Source organism: Microcaecilia unicolor, chromosome 10 (assembly GCF_901765095.1).
Source record: "Microcaecilia unicolor chromosome 10, aMicUni1.1, whole genome shotgun sequence".
NCBI classification, from domain to species: Eukaryota; Metazoa; Chordata; class Amphibia; order Gymnophiona; family Siphonopidae; genus Microcaecilia; species Microcaecilia unicolor.
The window spans coordinates 173,641,415-173,649,652 of record NC_044040.1 but is presented as its reverse complement, the minus strand read 5'-3'; positions in this window follow the sequence as shown (position 1 = coordinate 173,649,652).

Genomic DNA, 8,238 nt, shown 5'->3' with positions numbered 1-8,238 from the left:
TTGAAGCAACTATGGAACGAGCCAGTTATTGCAGATAAACAAACTGTTGCAACTACATAATAGAGGTGATGATAGCAGGAGCGACACAGGTAGATGTTGCAGAACAGCTAGACTGGTAACTGCTTTAGGAGACCAATACAGGGTGTTGCCGCTACAGGGGGGGAAACCCAGAGGAGTACTGCCATTGTGTAATACTAGTAGCTGCTGCTACTGTGCAACCAATATGGTTACTGCAAATGGGCATAGGTGTTTGCTATTGTGTAAGGAGCAATGTCACCACTGTGCAATGCTGTTAGTGTGAAATACAGTGTCACTGAGCAACCATGTCAGTGGGTGTATGTAACCCAGGTGGACAACTACACACACACGGGCTGAGAAGCCCTGCAAGATATAGAAAGAACTGTGCACTATATGTTAAGGTGAACCACAGTTGAATGGAAACACTGTGCAACTGGGCCAGCTCCGACTCATCAGTAGCTACCAAATTTCTTCGGCTGCACTATTTCCGTAACTGAAAGACCTAATGCAATTACCCTGGATCCAGCAAGCCAGATGAGTAACATGTTCTAAAAGAGTGCACCCATCAAATTTGGTAGAACACAACCAAGAGTTGCAATCTACAGCTTTTATCAGATAGGAATTTTTTTTTATTTAAAGAATAATACTGGTGATGGAGGGAAAAAAGCAAGCTTGGCTACTTATGCCAAAATATAGCCAGCTAGCTGAAGAAGATAACAACAGTTCATTCTTGAGAACTCCATACAGGAAAAACTAAATACAGTTAACTGCAATTAATGACTGCTGCACATAAGAACTGACTTAGCCTAATTTACATTCAAATTAAACAGAATGAAAAGTAGTAAAATCTGTATCTACTATTCAGGCAGCTACTGTAACCATTAAGGTGACTAAATCAGAAATTACAAAATTAAATCAAAGTGCAGCATACAGCAATGAACCAAAGAATAGGAAAAATCAGTCACAAGGGCGATGAAAAAAGGAGAGGGCAGCAGACGATGTACAAACTTGCACCTTTATTAATCATCCAGGACTCGACACGAGTTGTGTTTCAGCCCACAGGGGCCTCCTCGGGAGTCTCTTTGATTGGATGTATGCTGATAATGAGATGAACCCAAAATGATGCCGGTATGTTCAATATATTGTTGTCTTTTAAAACACCTCGTAGAATGCTTGGACTCTCTGAGAGTCCTGGATGTTTAATAAAGGTGCAAGTTTGTACATCATCTGCTGCCCCCCTCCTTTTTTTGTCGCCCTTGTTGTGACTGATTTGTCTGTGTGCCTACAAGAGTTCATGTTCTTCTGTTTTCCTGTTGTGCCAAAGAATAGGAGCACATGTCAGAGTAAGGGGTAAAATCATGTTCTTTTAAATTCCTTTTTTAACTTGAGGAGAGCTAATAAATGTCTGGATTTGCTTACTGTGAATCAAACCGCCAGGAAACACTTGAAAAAACAAACACCAGCAGACAGAAATGGAAAAAGAATTTTGGAAAATTTAGTATCACACAGAAACAGGAGTAGGTAATCCTCCACATAACAGTTGAAGAAATATTCGCTGCTTATAGTCACATAGAACATTGCTTATAGCAACCAAAAGGTTCCTGTCAGTGATCTTTGCTGTGAGAAAAGGTCAAACCAGATACCAGTGAGAGCTGAATAAGGAACAGAGGTATAAACTCGAGAGCGCTGAAATAACAAATAAATCAAAACAGGCTCACCCAATGCAGGCTGACTTCCACAGGAGATGTTGGTGGTCCAATGGTCCGGGGGGGGGGGGGGGTGAGCAGGGATCTCAGAGACCTCTCAGATATGTCTCAGCTCTATAGAACAACAGTCTTTTTTCTTTTAGTTGAAGACAATTTTCATTGAACAATAAAAGATACAATGAGCAAACCAACACATTCTAGCTCAATGTTTTGTGTTTGTTACATTTGTATCCCGCGCTTTCCCACTCATGGCAGGCTCAATGTGGCTTACATGGGACAATGGAGGGTTAAGTGACTTGCCCAGAGTCACAAGGAGCTGTCTGTGCCTGAAGTGGGAATTGAACTCAGTTCCTCAGTTCCCCAGGACCAAAGTCCACCACCCTAACCACTAGGCCACTCCTCCACTCTCCTTTACAATTATCAATTCAACCCTTAACTATCCTCCCCCCCCCCCCCCCCCACTTACCGTAAATTGTTTGACTAGCAACAAAGCTATAAAACAATCACTAATCACTGCAGTCTCATACGTCTTTAAAGCAAACCCTCACAATACCAACTGAACCCCTCTCTTTGCCACCCCTCCCATATTTTCCCCAAATACAGTTGGTGTAACAAAGAGATGTAGCTTTTAAAAAAGGATACTCTGACCATTCCGTAGCTGACATACAAGCCTCCTCAACCCTATCCCAACCCCATCAAACCTCAACCAAACCTAACACAAATCTAGGACCACATCACCAAGTCAGGAACGAAAACTCGATTGAAGCCTTACTCCCACCTCCACTTCATATCCCTCCAGGAGAGGCCTAGGCTCTTATAGCCTCTTATCGAATCACACCAGACTTATACAATCTCCCTCCACCTCCTGCAGAACTTCACTCCGATGCCTGTGCTCAGTGTGCTATGGATTAGGGTACACAAAAACTAAAACATGCCAAATAAATTTTTCTTTCCTGTTCCCTCATCCTCCAGGTGAGAGTCACCCCCTAAATCACTAGTTATGCAGTTTATTGATGACAGCACTTCTAATGCGCTGTGGAAGAGACAACGTATATACCCCATACTTCCAAAAAGCATTTGGACCTCTTAAATGACAGGCCTCTTTTGAATCCCTCAGCATAAGAGTATGGAAACTGATCCCTCCATTGCCAGTGCATAGGTCCCTCTGGATGCAATCATTGTTGTAAAATACATTTTTTCCCTATCAAGGCAGTATTATGGAGAAGTGGGATCACCCCTCCCCCTTTCCTCTCACCCCCCCCCCCATCCCCAATGGTATTCAGCAGCTGGTTTAAATAAGCAGCTATCTTTCCAAAAAACAAAAATATCCGGGCAATCCCTCCCAAAAACCATGAAATAGGGTGCCCTCAGCTGTACCACACTTTTCACAGATAGGTGCCTGTTTGGGAGAGAAAGGGAAAACTAGGTTCCTACCTAGATAATTTTCTTTCCTTTAGTCACAGCAGATGAATCCATTAACTGATGGGTTGTAGCCACCTACCAGCAAGAGGAGATAGACAACACTGAAAGCACATGGTGTTCCTGGACGCCCAGCCCCCTCTGCCTTCAGTATATGAAATTTCCAAAGCTGATTGAATAAGAAAGGCAAAATATCAAACTTTCCTCACAGAGAACAAACGCCCCTGAACCGGAGCAATAACCAAACAAAGGAGGGACATTATCAAACTCCTGCAATAAAAACAGCATGTAGTAACTCTGATAGCTTGTCTTCAAGTACTCCTGATGAGGCACAATGTCTGTATGCAACATCTGTACAAAAACTAAAGTCAGCAGGGAGGGATAATGGATTCATCTGCTGTGACTAAAGGAAAGAAAATTATCAAGGTAAGAACCTAATTTTCCCTTCCTTGTCATCAACAGCAGATGAATCCATTAACTGATGGGATGTACAAAAGCACTCCCTAAGTAGAGTGGGAACAGGCAACTCCACGAGCAAGCACTGGCGCTCCAAAACGCGCATCCTGCCGCGCTGCCACATCCAGCCTGTAACGCCGCACAAAAGAGAGCTGAGAAGCCCAGGTAGCCGCACGACAGATCTCTTGAAGAGAAAAGACACCCATTTCAGCCCACGAAGAGGGCATTGCCCTCGTAGAGTGCACTTTAAACGCTTCAGGCGGTGACCGCCCTGAAAGATAAGCAGAAAAAATGAGTTCCTTAAGCCAGCGTGCTATAGGGGCCTAAGACGCCGGAATCCCCCAGCGGGGACCTGCCAACAGAACAAATAAATGATCAGAATTCCTAAACTCATTTGACATCTGCAGATACTGCCACAGAACCCTGCGGACATCCAGAAGGCGCAATTGCCCAAAGGAGTCTGGAAACTTCTCCTTACAAAAGAAAGGAAGAAAAATGGGCTGGTTCAGGTGAAAAGCTGAAACCACCTTAGGCAGAAAGGAAGGTACCGTACGAACAGTTACCCTGGATTCCGAGAACTGTAGAAAAGGATCCCGACAGGAAAGAGCCTGAAGCTCAGACACTCTTCTTGCCGACGTCATTGCCACTAAAAAAAACTGTCTTGAGAGTCACATCCTTCTCAGAAGCCCATTTAAGAGGTTCAAACGGAGATCACTGGAGCGCCTTCAACACGAACCACAGGTTCCAAGCCGGACAGGGCGACCGCAAAGGAGGATGGAGACGAAGCGCTCCTCTGAGAAATCGGACAATATCCGGATGAGCAGCAAGGGACAAGCCTGAGACTTCCCCCGGAAGCAGGCCAGTGCTGCCACTTGAACTCAAAGGGAATTGTAGGCCAGGCCCTTTTGTAGCCCCTCCTGCAAAAAGTCCAGCAAAAGCGAGACTATCACCAGAGTTGGCAAGATAGACTTTGGAGTACACCATGCCTCAAAAGTGTGCCAGATCCAAGCATAAGTTGCAGAGGTAGACCGCGTGCGAGCCTGCAAGAGCGTGGCAATAACCTTATTGGAATAGCAATTGTCCCTCAATTGCACCCTCTCAAGAGCCAGGCCGTAAGACCAAAGCGGCAAGGATCTTCCATAGTCACCGGACCCTGAACTAACAAGTTCAGAACCTGAGGCAAAGGAAGAGGCGCATCCACCAGCATCCTCAGGAGATCCGCGTACCATGGACGCCTTGGCCAATCCAGGGCAATGAGAATCACCAATCCTCGGTGCAGACGAATCCGAAGTAGTACTCGCCCTATCAAGGGCCAAGGAGGGAACACATACAGGAGGCCCGATGGCCAAGGTTCAGCCAGGGCATCCAACCCCGCTGAGCGAGGATCTCTCCTTCTGCTGAAAAAGCGAGGACTTTGGCGTCTACGCTTGACGCCATGAGGTCCAAGCCTGGAGTCCCCCCATTTGGCACAAATCTGAAGAAAACCTTCTGCCAGTTCCGATTCTGCCGGGTCAATTTGATGTCTGCTGAGGAAGTCGGCTTGTACGTTGCTCTGACCAGCTATGTGAGCCGCGGACAGCAGCTCTAGGTGGCGCTCTGCCCAGTCGCAGATCTGAGACGCCTCTGCAGCCAAGGCCCTGCACTGCGTGCCGCCCTGATGATTGATGTAGGCCACTGCTGTCGTGTTGTCCGACAGAACTCGGACAGGAAGACCCTTCAGCGTCCTGTGGAGGGCCAGAAGAGCCTGGAACATCGCTCTCAGTTCCAAGCAATTGATGGACCACCCCGCTTCTGCGGTGGACCACAGACCCTGAGCATAGCGTCCCCGGCAATGAGCTCCCCAGACCGAAAGGCTGGCTTCCGTTATCACCAGACACCAAAAAGGAAGAGCCAGTGGCATCCCCTGCCGCAGCATGCTGTCGGAAAGCCACCAATCCATATTGCGCTGGGCTGAAGGAAGCCACCTTAGTCTGCGTTGGTATTCCTAGGAAATCGGAGACCATTGCTGAAGCAGAGCAAGCTACAGCAGCCTCATGTGAGCTCTCGCCCAGGGAACCACCTCTATGGTGGCCGTTATCGATCCCAGGAGCTGAACAAAGTCTCAAGCTCGAGGGCGAGGCATCCGCAGGAGGACCTGATTCTGAAGCTTGAGACGCCTGTTGTTGGGAAGAAAAATGACCCCCAAATACTCGAGTGGGGGTCAGGTGACTTTTGGGCATATTGACTACCCAACCCAGTCTGAAGAACTGTAACAACTCTGGCTATAGCAAGTCGGCTTTCGTCTGCCGAATCCGCTCTGATGAGCCAGTCGTCGAGATAAGGGTGAACTCTGATACCCTCTCGCCTGAGAAAGGCAGCCACTACTACCATCACCTTGGAAAAAGTCTGAGGGGCAGTAGCCAGGCCGAAAGGCAAGGCGCGAAACTGGAAATATTTGCTCAATATTGCAAACCGGAGAAACCACTGATGCAGCGGCCAGATGGGAATATGCAAATACGCTTCCTTGAAGTACAGAGAACTGAGAAACTCTCCTGCTGTACCGCCACAATGATGAAGCGCAGGGTTTCCAAGCGGAAGTGTCGCATTCCTAAGGCCTCGCTGACTCTGCGTAAGTCGAGGATAGGTCTGAATGACCCACCTTTCGAGGCACCACAAAATAGATGGAGTAGCGACCACAGCCGCGTTCGGCAGGGAGGAACCGGAACGACTGCTCCGAGCTCCAGCAACACCTGCAAGGTCTCGTTTACAGCCGCCCGCTTGACGGCAGTGCTGCATCGGGACTCCAAAAATGCGTCTCCCACCGGGGCAGCGAATTCTAGTCGGTAACCTTCTCTGATCAGGTCCAGGACCCACTGATCCGAAGTAATCTTTGTCCACTCGAAAGGAGTTCCTCTGCTGGAAACGGGTACGTTGACCAAACCCCGCAGAGCGCCCCAGGCGATACCTGCGAGCTTCGCAAAAACATGGCCTGGAAGAGGAGGGAAAAGAAGGACCTTTGGAAGAAGGCCTCGGCCTATCCTCAGGCAACCGTTGGGACAGAGTCCCCTAGGTCCTTAACAATGTTCTCCAAATCCTCCCCAAATAAAAGAAGGCCCCAAAAGGGTAACCTCACCAGCCTTTGTTTAGAGGCCATGTCAGCCGCCCAATGCCGGAGCCAAAGAAGGTGGCAGGCAGCAACCGCCACCGACATCTGCTTAGCTGAAGCTCTGACCAGATCAAAAAGGGCATCAGCCAAAAAAGACAGGACAGAATCCATACGCAGGCCGACCTTAGCAAGGGAACCCGCTCCATCAGCGGGCTGTTCAACCACCTGCTGCAACCAGGAAAGGCAGGCCCGGGCTGCATAGGAACTGCAAATAGCCGCCCGTAAGGAAAGGCCCGAGATTTCAAAGGACCGCTTCAGCGCGGATTCCAGCCGCCAGTCCTACATATCTTTCAAAGCGACCCCTCTCTCCACCGGGAGAGTAGTCTTTTTAGTCACAGCCGTGACTAACGCATCCACTTTAAGCATCCCAAAGAGGGCCAACTGACTTTCACTCAGAGGGTAAAGGTGACACAGCTCTGGCCACCTTCAAGGGACCATCAGGGTCAGACCACTGAGCTGAAATAAGCTCTTGGATGGAAGCATGCACGGGAAAAGCCCAAGAAGGCTTCTTAGTTCTAGCCATCCTAGGATTAATAGAAGAAGCAGCGCCCTCGTCAGGATCTTCAATACAAAGGGCCTGTAAGGCATCAGAAATGAGAGCAGGCAGCTCGTTGTGGTGGAAAATCCGAACCGCTTTAGGGTCATCCAACTCCTGTGGCAAGCAGCCACCCTCGTTGGATCATCAGTCCGTGAGGGCCTGCCAGACCCCTCAGACTCCCCGAAACTAGACCACGAGGGAGAACAGGGTGAAGAGTCCCCCTCAGACAGGGTATTCACTCGTTTACGCTTAGCGTCAGCCAAAAGCTCGGGGAAAGAAATAAAGTCTCCAGCAGACGCTGGGCTATCAAGAACTGGAGGCAACCCAGTCTGCAAGGAATTGTCAGGAGCCTCAGGCAGTGCTCTTTTTAACATAAAAGCCTTAAGCATCAGCAGCACAAATTCAGGGGAGAAAAACTCACCTTGTACATCCGCCCCCAAAATGGAGGAAGCGGAGGCAATAGCTCCTCTAGAAACCTCGAAACGAGGCGTCCCCCTGCACTCAGACTCCTCCGCAACCGCAGGGGTTGAGTCATGCGGCGCCTAAAAGATGGTGCCCGCTGCTAATTCCGCCAGGCGGGAAGAATCACCACCCGCCATGCTTGTGCCAGCCTTAGCATCTAGATAGCATGTGCTGCAAAGGCCCGCTGCTGATCTGTGTTTCCCACAGTGGGAGCAGTGCTTAACCCCTTCAGCAGCCATTAAATACAGAAAACAAAATGGCGCCTTCGTGCCAAAACTTCCCCCGCACAGAGCGCTGTCAGTGGGAACCTCCCCGGAGGAGCTGGGCACCACTCTCACCTCAGGAGACCGAGTCAAATGAGCTTCGGTCAAGCTGCACCGAAAGAAAGCCTCAGAAATCGCCACGCTGAGAAAGTTAGAGGCAGGCAGCCACAGAGGAACTCCGGGAGGAGGGGGAATGGGGTAAGGCAGGGGACAGGGAAAACCAAGTATGCC